We start from the raw sequence: 17,574 nt of genomic DNA on the forward strand, positions 1-17,574 counted from the left end.
TTAGGCCAGAGTAAGAGAAAATACCTTAACCATTAGGCCAGAGTGACTCTTTACCAGTTGGCCAAGGACATTAAAACACCAGTGATTGAACACCTAATCTTCAGAGTAAGAATCTAAGACCTTAACCATTAGGCCAGAGTAATAGTCTAAGACCTTAACCATTAGGCCAGAATAAGAGTCTAAGACCTTAACTATTAGGCCAGAGTCACTCTTTACCAGTTAGCCAAGGACATTGAAAGACCAGGGATTGAACACCTAATCTTCAGAGTAAGAGTCTAAGACCTTGAACATTAGGCCAGAGTAAGAGTCTAAGACCTTAACCATTAGGCAAGAGTAAGAGTCTAAGACCTTAACCCTTAGGCCAGAGTAAGAGTCTAAGACCTTAACCATTAGGCCAGAGTAAGAGTCTAAGACCTTAACTATTAGGCCAGAGTAAGAGTCTAAGACCTTAGCCATTAGGCCAGAGTAAGAGTCTAAGACCTTAACCATTAGGCCAGAGTAAGAGTCTAAGACCTAAACCATTAGGACAGAGTAAGAGTCTAAGACCTTAACGATAAGGCCAGAGTAAGACTCTAAGACCTTAACCAGTAGGCCAGAGTAAGAGTCTAAGACCTTAACCATTAGACCAGAGTAAGAGTCTAAGACATTAACCATTAGACTACAGTAAGAGTCTAAGACCTTAAACATTAGGCCAGACTAAGAGTCGAGGACCTTAACCATTAGGCCAGACTAAGAGTCTAAGACCTTAACCATTAGGACAAAGTAAGAGTCTAAGACCTTATCCATTAGGCCAGAGTGACTCTTTACCAGTTGGCCAAGGACATTGAAAGACCAAGGATTGAACACCTAATCTTCAGAGTAAGAATCTAAGACCTTAACCATTAGGCCAGAGTAAGAGTCTAAGACCTTAACCATTTGGCCAGAATAAGAGTCTAAGACCTTAATTATTAGACCAGAGTGACTCTTTACCAGTTGGCCAAGGACATTGAAAGACCACTGATTGAACACCTAATCTTCAGAGTAAGAGTCTAAGACCTTAGCCATTAGGCCAGAGTAAGCGTCTAAGACCTCAACCATTAGGCCAGAGTAAGAGTCTAAGACCTTAACTATTAGACCAGAGTGACTCTTTACCAGTTGGCCAAGGACATTGAAAGACCAGGGATTGAACACCTAATCTTCAGAGTAAGATTCTAAAACCATAAACATTAGGCCAGAGTAAGAGTCTAAGACCTTAACCATTAGGCAAGAGTAAGAGTCTAAGACCTTAACCATTAGGCCAGAGTAAGAGTCTAAGACCTGAACCATTAGGCCAGAGTAAGAGTCTAAGACCTTAACCATTAGGCCAGAGTAAGAGTCTAAGACCTTATCCATTAGGCCAGAGTGACTCTTTACCAGTTGGCCAAGGACATTCAAAAACCACTGATTGAACACCTAATCTTCAGAGTAAGAGTTTAAGACCTTAACAATTAGGCCAGAGTAAGAGTCTAAGACCTTAACCATTAGGCCAGAGTAAGAGTCTAAGACTTTAACCATTAGTCCAGAGTAAGAGTCTAAGACCTTAACCATTAGGCCAGAGTAAGAGTCTAAGACCTTAACCATTAGGCCAGAGTAAGAGTCTTAGACCTTAACCATTATGCCAGAGTAAGAGTCTAAGACCTAAACCATTAGGCCAGAGTAAGAGTCTAAGACCTTAATGATTAGGCCAGACTAAGACTCTAAGACCTTACCCATTAGGCCAGAGTAAGAGTCTAAGACCTTAACCATTAGGCCAGAGTAAGACTCTAAGACCTTAACCATTAGACTACAGTAAGAGTCTAAGACCTTAAACATTAGGCCAGAGTAAGAGTCTAAGACCTTAACCATTAGGCCAGAGTAAGAGTCTAAGACCTTAACCATTAGGCCAGAGAAAGAGTCTAAGACCTTAACCATTAGGCCAGAGTGACTCTTTACCAGTTGGCCAAGGACATTAAAACACCAGTGATTGAACACCTAATCTTCAGAGTAAGAGTCTAAGACCTTAACCATTAGGCCAGAGTAAGAGTCTAAGACCTTAACCATTAGGCCAGAGTAAGTTTCTTAGACCTTAACCATTAGGCCAGAGTAAGTGTCTAAGACCTTAACCATTAGGCCAGAGTAAGAGTCTAAGACCTTAACCATTAGGCCAGAGTAAGAGTCTTAGACCTTAACCATTAGGCCAGAGTAAGAGTCTAAGACCTAAATCATTAGGCCAGAGTAAGAGTATAAGACCTTAACGATAAGGCCAGAGTAAGACTCTAAGACCTTAACCATTAGGCCAGAGTAAGAGTCTAAGACCTTAACCATTAGGCCAGAGTAAGAGTCTAAGACCTTAACCGTTAGACTACAGTAAGAGTCTAAGACCATAAACATTAGGCCAGACTAAGAGTCGAGGACCTTAACCATTAGGCCAGAGTAAGAGTCTAAGACCTTAACTATTAGACCAGAGTGACTCTTCACCAGTTGGCCAAGGACATTGAAAGACCAGGGATTGAACACCTAATCTTCAGAGTAAGAGTCTAAGACCATAAACATTAGGCCAGAGTAAGAGTCTAAGACCTTAACCATTAGGCCAGAGTAAGAGTCTAAGACCTTAACCATTAGGCCAGATTAAGAGTCTAAGACCTGAACCATTAGGCCAGAGTAAGAGTCTAAGACCCTAACCATTAGGCCAGAGTAAGAGTCTAAGACCTTAACCATTAGGCCAGAGTAAGAGTCTAAGACCTTAACCATTAGGCCAGAGTAAGAGTCTAAGACCTTATCCATTAGGCCAGAGTGACTCTTTACCAGTTGGCCAAGGACATTCAAACACCACTGATTGAACACATAATCTTCAGAGTAAGAGTCTAAGACCTTAACAATTAGGCCAGAGTAAGAGTCTAAGACCTTAACCATTAGGCCAGAGTAAGAGTCTAAGACCTTACCTATTAGGCCAGAGTAAGAGTCTAAGACCTTAACCATTAGGCCAGAGTAAGAGTCTAAGACCTTAACCATTAAGCCAGTAAGAGTCTTAGACCTTAACCATTAGGCCAGAGTAAGAGTCTAAGAACTTAACCATTAGGCTAGAGTGACTCTTTACCAGTTGGCCAAGGAGATTGAAAGACCAAGGATTGAACACCTAATCTTCAGAGTAATAGTCTAAAACCTTAACCATTAGGCCAGAGTAAGAGTCTAAGACCTTAACTATTAGGGCAGAGTAAGAGTCTAAGACCTTAACCATTAGGCCAGTGTAAGAGTCTAAGACCTTACCTATTAGGCCAGAGTAAGAGTCTAAGACCTTAACCATTAGGCCAGAGTAAGAGTCTAAGACCTTAACCATTAAGCCAGTAAGAGTCTTAGACCTTAACCATTAGGCCAGAGTAAGAGTCTAAGAACTTAACCATTAGGCCAGAGTGACTCTTTACCAGTTGGCCAAGGAGATTGAAAGACCAAGGATTGAACACCTAATCTTCAGAGTAATAGTCTAAAACCTTAACCATTAGGCCAGAGTAAGAGTCTAAGACCTTAACCATTAGGCCAGAGTAAGAGTCTAAGACCTTAGCTATTAGGCCAGAGTGACTCTTTACCAGTTGGCCAAGGACATTGAAAGACCAGGGATTGAACACCTAATCTTCAGAGTAAGAGTCTAAGACCTTAAACATTAGGCCAGAGTAAGAGTCTAAGACCTTAACCATTAGGCCAGAGTAAGAGTCTAAGACCGTAACCATTAGGCCAGAGTAAGAGTCTAAGACCTGAACCATTAGGCCAGAGTGACTCTTTACCAGTTGGCCAAGGACTTTGAAAGACCATGGATTGAACACCAAGGTGTAGATTCCGATCCTGGAGAAACCGGGTACGAACCGTCGGACGGAGCATTTTCTCCGTCCGACTCGTACCCGGTTGAAACACATTACAAATATGCAAGTACGAATCGTATGGAAACACCATTTCCGTACGAATCGTACAAAACACCAACCGATGAAAATAAACATACCAATGCCTTCCGGGAAAGCTCCGACGTGACGTCGGGACGCATGCAGCCTGCGTTTCACGAACCTGGAAGTACGATTCGTACCTACAGCAGTCCGGACGGCAATATTTTTACGGCACCCAAAAAGTTCTGGGAAAGCGAAGTACGCCGCAAAACGAGCAGATTAGGGGGCCCGGTACGTGCCGTACCCCCCCCAGCCCCCTTAAGTACGCGCCGAACCCCCCCCAGCCCCCGTACGTACGGACCGAACTCCAACCCGTGTATGTACACCAGTGTGTGTACACCAGTGTACGTACGGACCGTACCCCCACCCGTGTATGTACACCAGCGTATGTACACCAGTGTACGTACCCCACCCGTGTATGTACACCAGTGTACGTACACCAGTGTACGTACAGACTGTACCCCCACCGGACTGTACCCCCACCCGTGTATGTACACCCGTGTATGTACACCAGTGTACGTACACCAGTGTACATACGGACCGTACCCCCACCGGACCGTACCCCCACCCGTGTATGTACACCAGTGTACGTACACCAGTGTACGTACGGACCGTACCCCCACCCGTATATGTACACCAGTGTACGTACGGACCGTACCCCCACCCGTGAATGTACACCCGTGTATGTACACCAGTGTACGTACACCAGTGTACGTACGGACCATACCCCCACCCATGTATGTATACCAGTGTACGTACACCAGTGTACGTACGGACCGTACCCCCACCGGACCGTACCCCCACCCGTGTATCTACACCCGTACTTGTACACTAGTGTACGCACACCAGTGTACGTACGGACCGTACCCCCACCAGACCGTACCCCACCCGTGTATGTACACCCGTGTATGTACACCAGTGTACGTACACCAGTGTACGTACGGACCGTACCCCCACCCGTGTATGTACACCAGTGTACGTACACCAGTGTACGTACGGACCGTACCCCCACCGGACCGTACCCCCACCCGTGTATGTACACCCGTACTTGTACACTAGTGTACGCACACCAGTGTACGTACGGACCGTACCCCCACCAGACCGTACCCCACCCGTGAATGTACACCCGTGTACGTACACCAGTGTACGTACACCAGTGTACGTACGGACCATACCCCCACCCGTGTATGTACACCAGTGTACGTACACCAGTGTACGTACGGACCGTACCCCCACCGGACCGTACCCCCACCCGTGTATGTACACCCGTGTATGTACACCAGTGTATGTACACCAGTGTACGTACGGACCGTACCCCCACCGGACCGTACCCCCACCCGTGTATGTACACCAGTGTACGTACACCAGTGTACGTACGGACCGTACCCCCACCCGTATATGTACACCAGTGTACGTACGGACCGTACCCCCACCCGTGAATGTACACCCGTGTATGTACACCAGTGTACGTACACCAGTGTATGTACACCAGTGTACGTACGGACCATACCCCCACCCGTGTATGTACACCAGTGTACGTACACCAGTGTACGTACGGACCGTACCCCCACCGGACCGTACCCCCACCCGTGTATGTACACCCGTACTTGTACACTAGTGTGCGCACACCAGTGTACGTACGGACCGTACCCCCACCAGACCGTACCCCACCCGTGTATGTACACCCGTGTATGTACACCAGTGTACGTACACCAGTGTACGTACGGACCGTACCCCCACCCGTGTATGTACACCAGTGTATGTACGGACCGTACCCCCACCCGTGTATGTACACCCGTATATGTACACCAGTGTACGTACGGACCGTACCCCCACCCGTGTATATACACCAGTGTACGTACACCAGTGTACATATGGACCGTACCCCCACCGGACCGTACCCCCACCCGTGTATGTACACCCATGTATGTACACCAGTGTACGTACACCAGTGTACGTACGGACCGTACCCCCACCGGACCGTACCCCCACCTGTGTATGTACACCCGTGTATGTACACCAGTGTACGTACACCAGTGTACATACGGACCGTACCCCCACCCGTGTATGTACACCAGTGTACGTACGGACCGTACCCCCACCCGTGTATGTACACCCGTGTACGTACACCAGTGTACGTACACCAGTGTACATACGGACCGTACCCCCACCCGTGTATGTACACCAGTGTGCGTACACCAGTGTACGTACGGACCGTACCCCCACCCGTGTATGTACACCAGTGTACGTACGGACCGTACCCCCACTGGTGTACATACACGGGTGGGGGTACAGTCCGTACGTACACTGGTGTACGTACACTGGTGTACATACACGGGTGGGGGTACGGTCCGTACGTACACTGGTGTACGTACACTGGTGTACATACACTGGTGTACATACACGGGTGGGGGTACCGTCCGTACGTACACTGGTGTACGTACACTGGTGTACATACACGGGTGTACGTACACCGGTGTACATACACTGGTGTACATACACTGGTGTACATACATGGGTGGGAGTTCGGTCCGTACGGTGTTTTTTCCATACGGTTGTAACATCGGACGCCCCGTACGGATCGTACTTGCGCGCTCGGACTTCACTTTTCACATTTGTACGTAAAATCGTCCGGAGACGTGTCGGACACGTTTTCCGACCCGAGGAGGTGTGGGGGAATTTTCGTACTTGGCAGTTTGTACGGTACTTGTACGATTCGTACGGAAAAAAATCCGGATACGATTCGTACGGGGAAATTTTTTCCAGGTTCGGAATTGGCCCCTTAATCTTCAGAGTAAGAGTCTAAGACCTTAACCATTAGGCCAGAGTAAGAGTCTAAGACCTTAACCATTAGGCTAGAGTGACTCTTTACCAGTTGGCCAAGGACATTGAAAGACCAGGGATTGAACACTTAATCTTCAGAGTAAGAGTCTATGACCTTAACCATTAAGCCAGAGTAAGAGTCTGAGAACTTAACCATTAGGCCAGAGTAAGAGTCTAAGACCTTAACCATTAGTCCAGAGTAAGAGTCTAAGACCTAAACCATTAGGCCAGAGAAAGAGTCTAAGACCTTAATGATTAGGCCAGAGTAAGACTCTAAGACCTTACCCATTAGGCCAGAGTAAGAGTCTAAGACCTTAACCATTAGGCCAGAGTAAGAGTCTAAGACCTTAACCATTAGGCCAGAGTAAGAGTCTTAGACCTTAACCATTAGGCCAGAGTAATTGTCTAAGACCTTAACCATTAGGCCAGAGTAAGAGTCTAAGACCTTAACCATTAGGCCAGAGTAAGAGTCTTAGACCTTAACCATTAGGCCAGAGTAAGAGTCTAAGACCTAAATCATTAGGCCAGAGTAAGAGTATAAGACCTTAACGATAAGGCCAGAGTAAGACTCTAAGACCTTAACCATTAGGCCAGAGTAAGAGTCTAAGACCTTAACCATTAGGCCAGAGTAAGAGTCTAAGACCTCAACCGTTAGACTACAGTAAGAGTCTAAGACCATAAACATTAGGCCAGACTAAGAGTCGAGGACCTTAACCATTAGGCCAGAGTAAGAGTCTAAGACCTTAACTATTAGACCAGAGTGACTCTTCACCAGTTGGCCAAGGACATTGAAAGACCAGGAATTGAACACCTAATCTTCAGAGTAAGAGTCTAAGACCATAAACATTAGGCCAGAGTAAGAGTCTAAGACCTTAACCATTAGGCCAGAGTAAGAGTCTAAGACCTGAACCATTAGGCCAGAGTAAGAGTCTAAGACCCTAACCATTAGGCAAGAGTAAGAATCTAAGACCTTAACCATTAGGCCAGAGTCCCTCTCTACCAGTTAGCCAAGGACATTGAAAGACCAGGAATTGAACACCTAATCTTCAGAGTAAGAATCTAAGACCTTAACCATTAGGCAAGAGTAAGAGTCTAAGACCTTAACCATTAGGCCAGAGTAAGAGTCTAAGACCTTAACCATTAGGCCAGTGTAAGAGTCTAAGACCTTACCTATTAGGCCAGAGTAAGAGTCTAAGACCTTAACCATTAGGCCAGAGTAAGAGTCTAAGACCTTAACCATTAGGCCAGTAAGAGTCTTAGACCTTAACCATTAGGCCAGACTAAGAGTCTAAGACCTTAACCATTAGGCCAGAGTGACTCTTTACCAGTTGGCCAAGGACATTGAAAGACCAAGGATTGAACACCTAATCTTCAGAGTAATAGTCTAAAACCTTAACCATTAGGCCAGAGTAAGAGTCTTAGACTTTAACCATTAGGCCAGAGTAAGAGTTTAAGACCTTAACCATTATGTCAGAGTGACTCTTTACCAGTTGGCCAAGGACATTGAAAGACCAGGAATTGAACACCTAATCTGCAGAGTAAGAGTCTAAGACCTTAGCCATTAGGCCAGAGTAAGAGTCTAAGACCTCAACCATTAGGCCAGAGTAAGAGTCTAAGACCTGAACCATTAGGCCAGAGTAAGAGTCTAAGACCTGAACCATTAGGCCAGAGTAAGAGTCTAAGACCTTAACCATTAGGCCAGAGTGACTCTTTACCAGTTGGCCAAGGACATTGAAAGACCAGGGATTGAACACTTAATCTTCAGAGTAAGAGTCTATGACCTTAGCCATTAGGCCAGAGTAAGAGTCTTAGACCTTAACCATTAGGCCAGAGTAAGAGTCTAAGACCTAAACCATTAGGCCAGAGTAAGAGTCTAAGACCTTAACGATAAGGCCAGAGTAAGACTCTAAGACCTTAACCATTAGGCCAGAGTAAGAGTCTAAGACCTTAACCATTAGGCCAGAGTAAGAGTCTAAGATATTAACCATTAGACTACAGTAAGAGTCTAAGACCTTAAACATTAGGCCAGACTAAGAGTCGAGGACCTTAACCATTAGGCCAGACTAATAGTCTAAGACCTTAACCATTAGGACAGAGTAAGAGTCTAAGACCTTATCCATTAGGCCAGAGTGACTCTTTACCAGTTGGCCAAGGACATTGAAAGACCAGGGATTGAACACTTAATCTTTCAGAGTAAGAGTCTAAGACCTTAACCATTAGGCCAGAATAAGAGTCTAAGACCTTAACCATTAGGCCAGAGTAAGAGTCTAAAACCTTAACCATTAGGCCAGAGTGTATCTTTACCAGTTGGCCAAGGACATTGAAAGACCAGGGATTGAACACCTAATCTTCAGAGTTAGAGTCTAAGACCTTAACCATTAGGCCAGTGTAAGAGTCTAAGACCTTAACCATTAGGGCAGAGTGACTCTTTACCAGTTGGCCAAGGACATTAAAACACCAGTGATTGAACACCTAATCTTCAGAGTAAGAATCTAAGATCTTAACCATTAGGCCAGAGTAAGAGTCTAAGACCTTAACCATTAGGCCAGAATAAGAGTCTAAGACCTTAACTATTAGGCCAGAGTCACTCTCTACCAGTTAGCCAAGGACATTGAAAGACCAGGGATTGAACACCTAATCTTCCGAGTAAGAGTCTAAGACCTTAAACATTAGGCCAGAGTAAGAGTCTAAGACCTTAACCATTAGGCAAGAGTAAGAGTCTAAGACCTTAACCATTAGGGCAGAGTAAGAGTCTAAGACCTTAACCATTAGGCCAGTGTAAGAGTCTAAGACCTTACCTATTAGGCCAGAGTAAGAGTCTAAGACCTTAACCATTAGGCCAGAGTAAGAGTCTAAGACCTTAACCATTAAGCCAGTAAGAGTCTTAGACCTTAACCATTAGGCCAGAGGAAGAGTCTAAGAACTTAACCATTAGGCCAGAGTGACTCTTTACCAGTTGGCCAAGGAGATTGAAAGACCAAGGATTGAACACCTAATCTTCAGAGTAATAGTCTAAAACCTTAACCATTAGGCCAGAGTAAGAGTCTTAGACTTTAACCATTAGGCCAGGGTAAGAGTTTAAGACCTTAACCATTATGTCAGAGTGACTCTTTACCAGTTGGCCAAGGACATTGAAAGACCAGGGATTGAACACCTAATCTTCAGAGTAAGAGTCTAAGACCTTAGCCATTAGGCCAGAGTAAGAGTCTAAGACCTTAACCATTAGGCCAGAGTAAGAGTCTAAGACCTTAGCTATTAGGCCAGAGTGACTCTTTACCAGTTGGCCAAGGACATTGAAAGACCAGGGATTGAACACCTAATCTTCAGAGTAAGAGTCTAAGACCTTAAACATTAGGCCAGAGTAAGAGTCTAAGACCTTAACCATTAGGCCAGAGTAAGAGTCTAAGACCGTAACCATTAGGCCAGAGTAAGAGTCTAAGACCTGAACCATTAGGCCAGAGTAAGAGTCTAAGACCTTAACCATTAGGCCAGAGTGACTCTTTACCAGTTGGCCAAGGACTTTGAAAGACCATGGATTGAACACCAAGGTGTAGATTCCGATCCTGGAGAAACCGGGTACGAACCGTCGGACGGAGCATATTCTCCGTCCGACTCGTACCCGGTTGAAACACATTACAAATATGCAAGTACGATTCGTATGGAAACACCATTTCCGTACGAATCGTACAAAACACCGACCGATGAAAATAAACATACCAATGCCTTCCGGGAAAGCTCCGACGTGACGTCGGGACGCATGCAGCCTGCGTTTCACGAACCTGGAAGTACGATTCGTACCTGCAGCAGTCCGGACGGCAATATTTTTACGGCACCCAAAAAGTTCTGGGAAAGCGAAGTACGCCGCAAAACGAGCAGATTAGGGGGCCCGGTACGCGCCGTACCCCCCCCCCAGCCCCCTTAAGTACGCGCCCAACCCCCCCCCAGCCCCCGTACGTACGGACCGAACTCCAACCCGTGTATGTACACCAGTGTATGTACACCAGTGTACGTACACCAGTGTGCGTACGGACCGTACCCCCACCCGTGTATGTACACCAGTGTATGTACACCAGTGTACGTACCCCACCCGTGTATGTACACCAGTGTACGTACACCAGTGTACGTACGGACTGTACCCCCACCGGACCGTACCCCCACCCGTGTATGTACACCAGTGTACGTACACCAGTGTACGTACGGACCGTACCCCCACCCGTATATGTACACCAGTGTACGTACGGACCGTACCCCCACCCGTGAATGTACACCCATGTATGTACACCAGTGTACGTACACCAGTGTACGTACGGACCGTACCCCCACCCGTGTATGTACACCAGTGTACGTACACCAGTGTACGTACGGACCGTACCCCCACCGGACCGTACCCCCACCCGTGTATGTACACCCGTACTTGTACACTAGTGTACGCACACCAGTGTACATACGGACCGTACCCCCACCGGACCGTACCCCACCCGTGTATGTACACCCGTGTATGTACACCAGTGTACGTACACCAGTGTACGTACGAACCGTACCCCCACCCGTGTATGTACACCAGTGTACGTACGGACCGTACCCCCACCCGTGTATGTACACCCGTATATGTACACCAGTGTACGTACGGACCGTACCCCCACCCGTGTATATACACCAGTGTACGTACACCAGTGTACGTACGGACCGTACCCCCACCGGACCGTACCCCCACCCGTGTATGTACACCCATGTATGTACACCAGTGTACGTACACCAGTGTACGTACGGACCGTACCCCCACCGGACCGTACCCCCACCTGTGTATGTACACCCGTGTATGTACACCAGTGTACGTACACCAGTGTACGTACGGACCATACCCCCACCCGTGTATGTACACCAGTGTACGTACGGACCGTACCCCCACCCGTGTATGTACACCCGTGTACGTACACCAGTGTACGTACACCAGTGTACGTACGGACCGTACCCCCACCCGTGTATGTACACCAGTGTGCGTACACCAGTGTACGTACGGACCGTACCCCCACCCGTGTATGTACACCAGTGTACGTACGGACCGTACCCCCACTGGTGTACATACACGGGTGGGGGTACGGTCCGTACGTACACTGGTGTACGTACACTGGTGTACATACACGGGTGGGGGTACGGTCCGTACGTACACTGGTGTACGTACACTGGTGTACATACACTGGTGTACATACACGGGTGGGGGTACCGTCCGTACGTACACTGGTGTACGTACACTGGTGTACATACACTGGTGTACATACACGGGTGTACGTACACCGGTGTACATACACTGGTGTACATACACTGGTGTACATACATGGGTGGGAGTTCGGTCCGTACGGTGTTTTTTCCATACGGTTGTAACATTGGACGCCCCGTACGGATCGTACTTGCGCGCTCGGACTTCACTTTTCACATTTGTACGTAAAATCGTCCGGAGACGTGTCGGACACGTTTTCCGACCCGAGGACGTGTGGGGGAATTTTCGTACTTGGCAGTTTGTACGGTACTTGTACGATTCGTACGGAAAAAAATCCGGATACGATTCGTACGGGGAAATTTTTTCCAGGATCGGAATCGGCCCCTTAATCTTCAGAGTAAGAGTCTAAGACCTTAACCATTAGGCCAGAGTAAGAGTCTAAGACCTTAACCATTAGGCTAGAGTGACTCTTTACCAGTTGGCCAAGGACATTGAAAGACCAGGGATTGAACACGTAATCTTCAGAGTAAGAGTCTATGACCTTAACCATTAAGCCAGAGTAAGAGTCTGAGAACTTAACCATTAGGCCAGAGTAAGAGTCTAAGACCTTAACCATTAGGCCAGAGTAAGAGTCTAAGACCTTAACCATTAGGCCAGAGTAAGAGTCTAAGACCTTAACTATTAGGCCAGAGTAAGAGTCTAAGACCTTAACCATTAGGCCAGTGTAAGAGTCTAAGACCTTAACCATTAGGCCAGAGTAAGTTTCTTAGACCTTAACCATTAGGCCAGAGTAAGTGTCTAAGACCTTAACCATTAGGCCAGAGTAAGAGTCTAAGACCTTAACCATTAGGCCAGAGTAAGAGTCTTAGACCTTAACCATTAGGCCAGAGTAAGAGTCTAAGACCTAAATCATTAGGCCAGAGTAAGAGTATAAGACCTTAACGATAAGGCCAGAGTAAGACTCTAAGACCTTAACCATTAGGCCAGAGTAAGAGACTAAGACCTTAACCATTAGGCCAGAGTAAGAGTCTAAGACCTTAACCGTTAGACTACAGTAAGAGTCTAAGACCTGAAACATTAGGCCAGACTAAGAGTCGAGGACCTTAACCATTAGGCCAGAGTAAGAGTCTAAGACCTTAACCATTAGGCCAGAGTAAGAGTCTAAAACCTTAACCATTAGGCCAGAGTGTATCTTTACCAGTTGGCCAAGGACATTGAAAGACCAGGGATTGAACACCTAATCTTCAGAGTTAGAGTCTAAGACCTTAACCATTAGGCCAGAGTAAGAGTCTAAGACCTTAACCATTAGGCCAGAGTAAGAGAAAATACCTTAACCATTAGGCCAGAGTGACTCTTTACCAGTTGGCCAAGGACATTAAAACACCAGTGATTGAACACCTAATCTTCAGAGTAAGAATCTAAGACCTTAACCATTAGGCCAGAGTAATAGTCTAAGACCTTAACCATTAGGCCAGAATAAGAGTCTAAGACCTTAACTATTAGGCCAGAGTCACTCTTTACCAGTTAGCCAAGGACATTGAAAGACCAGGGATTGAACACCTAATCTTCAGAGTAAGAGTCTAAGACCTTGAACATTAGGCCAGAGTAAGAGTCTAAGACCTTAACCATTAGGCAAGAGTAAGAGTCTAAGACCTTAACCCTTAGGCCAGAGTAAGAGTCTAAGACCTTAACCATTAGGCCAGAGTAAGAGTCTAAGACCTTAACTATTAGGCCAGAGTAAGAGTCTAAGACCTTAGCCATTAGGCCAGAGTAAGAGTCTAAGACCTTAACCATTAGGCCAGAGTAAGAGTCTAAGACCTAAACCATTAGGACAGAGTAAGAGTCTAAGACCTTAACGATAAGGCCAGAGTAAGACTCTAAGACCTTAACCAGTAGGCCAGAGTAAGAGTCTAAGACCTTAACCATTAGACCAGAGTAAGAGTCTAAGACATTAACCATTAGACTACAGTAAGAGTCTAAGACCTTAAACATTAGGCCAGACTAAGAGTCGAGGACCTTAACCATTAGGCCAGACTAAGAGTCTAAGACCTTAACCATTAGGACAGAGTAAGAGTCTAAGACCTTATCCATTAGGCCAGAGTGACTCTTTACCAGTTGGCCAAGGACATTGAAAGACCAAGGATTGAACACCTAATCTTCAGAGTAAGAATCTAAGACCTTAACCATTAGGCCAGAGTAAGAGTCTAAGACCTTAACCATTTGGCCAGAATAAGAGTCTAAGACCTTAATTATTAGACCAGAGTGACTCTTTACCAGTTGGCCAAGGACATTGAAAGACCACTGATTGAACACCTAATCTTCAGAGTAAGAGTCTAAGACCTTAGCCATTAGGCCAGAGTAAGCGTCTAAGACCTCAACCATTAGGCCAGAGTAAGAGTCTAAGACCTTAACTATTAGACCAGAGTGACTCTTTACCAGTTGGCCAAGGACATTGAAAGACCAGGGATTGAACACCTAATCTTCAGAGTAAGATTCTAAAACCATAAACATTAGGCCAGAGTAAGAGTCTAAGACCTTAACCATTAGGCAAGAGTAAGAGTCTAAGACCTTAACCATTAGGCCAGAGTAAGAGTCTAAGACCTGAACCATTAGGCCAGAGTAAGAGTCTAAGACCTTAACCATTAGGCCAGAGTAAGAGTCTAAGACCTTATCCATTAGGCCAGAGTGACTCTTTACCAGTTGGCCAAGGACATTCAAAAACCACTGATTGAACACCTAATCTTCAGAGTAAGAGTTTAAGACCTTAACAATTAGGCCAGAGTAAGAGTCTAAGACCTTAACCATTAGGCCAGAGTAAGAGTCTAAGACTTTAACCATTAGTCCAGAGTAAGAGTCTAAGACCTTAACCATTAGGCCAGAGTAAGAGTCTAAGACCTTAACCATTAGGCCAGAGTAAGAGTCTTAGACCTTAACCATTATGCCAGAGTAAGAGTCTAAGACCTAAACCATTAGGCCAGAGTAAGAGTCTAAGACCTTAATGATTAGGCCAGACTAAGACTCTAAGACCTTACCCATTAGGCCAGAGTAAGAGTCTAAGACCTTAACCATTAGGCCAGAGTAAGACTCTAAGACCTTAACCATTAGACTACAGTAAGAGTCTAAGACCTTAAACATTAGGCCAGAGTAAGAGTCTAAGACCTTAACCATTAGGCCAGAGTAAGAGTCTAAGACCTTAACCATTAGGCCAGAGAAAGAGTCTAAGACCTTAACCATTAGGCCAGAGTGACTCTTTACCAGTTGGCCAAGGACATTAAAACACCAGTGATTGAACACCTAATCTTCAGAGTAAGAGTCTAAGACCTTAACCATTAGGCCAGAGTAAGAGTCTAAGACCTTAACCATTAGGCCAGAGTAAGTTTCTTAGACCTTAACCATTAGGCCAGAGTAAGTGTCTAAGACCTTAACCATTAGGCCAGAGTAAGAGTCTAAGACCTTAACCATTAGGCCAGAGTAAGAGTCTTAGACCTTAACCATTAGGCCAGAGTAAGAGTCTAAGACCTAAATCATTAGGCCAGAGTAAGAGTATAAGACCTTAACGATAAGGCCAGAGTAAGACTCTAAGACCTTAACCATTAGGCCAGAGTAAGAGTCTAAGACCTTAACCATTAGGCCAGAGTAAGAGTCTAAGACCTTAACCGTTAGACTACAGTAAGAGTCTAAGACCATAAACATTAGGCCAGACTAAGAGTCGAGGACCTTAACCATTAGGCCAGAGTAAGAGTCTAAGACCTTAACTATTAGACCAGAGTGACTCTTCACCAGTTGGCCAAGGACATTGAAAGACCAGGGATTGAACACCTAATCTTCAGAGTAAGAGTCTAAGACCATAAACATTAGGCCAGAGTAAGAGTCTAAGACCTTAACCATTAGGCCAGAGTAAGAGTCTAAGACCTTAACCATTAGGCCAGAGTAAGAGTCTAAGACCTGAACCATTAGGCCAGAGTAAGAGTCTAAGACCCTAACCATTAGGCCAGAGTAAGAGTCTAAGACCTTAACCATTAGGCCAGAGTAAGAGTCTAAGACCTTAACCATTAGGCCAGAGTAAGAGTCTAAGACCTTATCCATTAGGCCAGAGTGACTCTTTACCAGTTGGCCAAGGACATTCAAACACCACTGATTGAACACATAATCTTCAGAGTAAGAGTCTAAGACCTTAACAATTAGGCCAGAGTAAGAGTCTAAGACCTTAACCATTAGGCCAGAGTAAGAGTCTAAGACCTTACCTATTAGGCCAGAGTAAGAGTCTAAGACCTTAACCATTAGGCCAGAGTAAGAGTCTAAGACCTTAACCATTAAGCCAGTAAGAGTCTTAGACCTTAACCATTAGGCCAGAGTAAGAGTCTAAGAACTTAACCATTAGGCTAGAGTGACTCTTTACCAGTTGGCCAAGGAGATTGAAAGACCAAGGATTGAACACCTAATCTTCAGAGTAATAGTCTAAAACCTTAACCATTAGGCCAGAGTAAGAGTCTAAGACCTTAACTATTAGGGCAGAGTAAGAGTCTAAGACCTTAACCATTAGGCCAGTGTAAGAGTCTAAGACCTTACCTATTAGGCCAGAGTAAGAGTCTAAGACCTTAACCATTAGGCCAGAGTAAGAGTCTAAGACCTTAACCATTAAGCCAGTAAGAGTCTTAGACCTTAACCATTAGGCCAGAGTAAGAGTCTAAGAACTTAACCATTAGGCCAGAGTGACTCTTTACCAGTTGGCCAAGGAGATTGAAAGACCAAGGATTGAACACCTAATCTTCAGAGTAATAGTCTAAAACCTTAACCATTAGGCCAGAGTAAGAGTCTAAGACCTTAACCATTAGGCCAGAGTAAGAGTCTAAGACCTTAGCTATTAGGCCAGAGTGACTCTTTACCAGTTGGCCAAGGACATTGAAAGACCAGGGATTGAACACCTAATCTTCAGAGTAAGACTCTAAGACCTTAAACATTAGGCCAGAGTAAGAGTCTAAGACCTTAACCATTAGGCCAGAGTAAGAGTCTAAGACCGTAACCATTAGGCCAGAGTAAGAGTCTAAGACCTGAACCATTAGGCCAGAGTGACTCTTTACCAGTTGGCCAAGGACTTTGAAAGACCATGGATTGAACACCAAGGTGTAGATTCCGATCCTGGAGAAACCGGGTACGAACCGTCGGACGGAGCATTTTCTCCGTCCGACTCGTACCCGGTTGAAACACATTACAAATATGCAAGTACGAATCGTATGGAAACACCATTTCCGTACGAATCGTACAAAACACCAACCGATGAAAATAAACATACCAATGCCTTCCGGGAAAGCTCCGACGTGACGTCGGGACGCATGCAGCCTGCGTTTCACGAACCTGGAAGTACGATTCGTACCTACAGCAGTCCGGACGGCAATATTTTTACGGCACCCAAAAAGTTCTGGGAAAGCGAAGTACGCCGCAAAACGAGCAGATTAGGGGGCCCGGTACGTGCGGTACCCCCCCCAGCCCCCTTAAGTACGCGCCGAACCCCCCCCAGCCCCCGTACGTACGGACCGAACTCCAACCCGTGTATGTACACCAGTGTGTGTACACCAGTGTACGTACGGACCGTACCCCCACCCG

The sequence above is a fragment of the Triturus cristatus genome, chromosome 3_1, assembly GCF_964204655.1.
Source record: "Triturus cristatus chromosome 3_1, aTriCri1.1, whole genome shotgun sequence".
NCBI classification, from domain to species: Eukaryota; Metazoa; Chordata; class Amphibia; order Caudata; family Salamandridae; genus Triturus; species Triturus cristatus.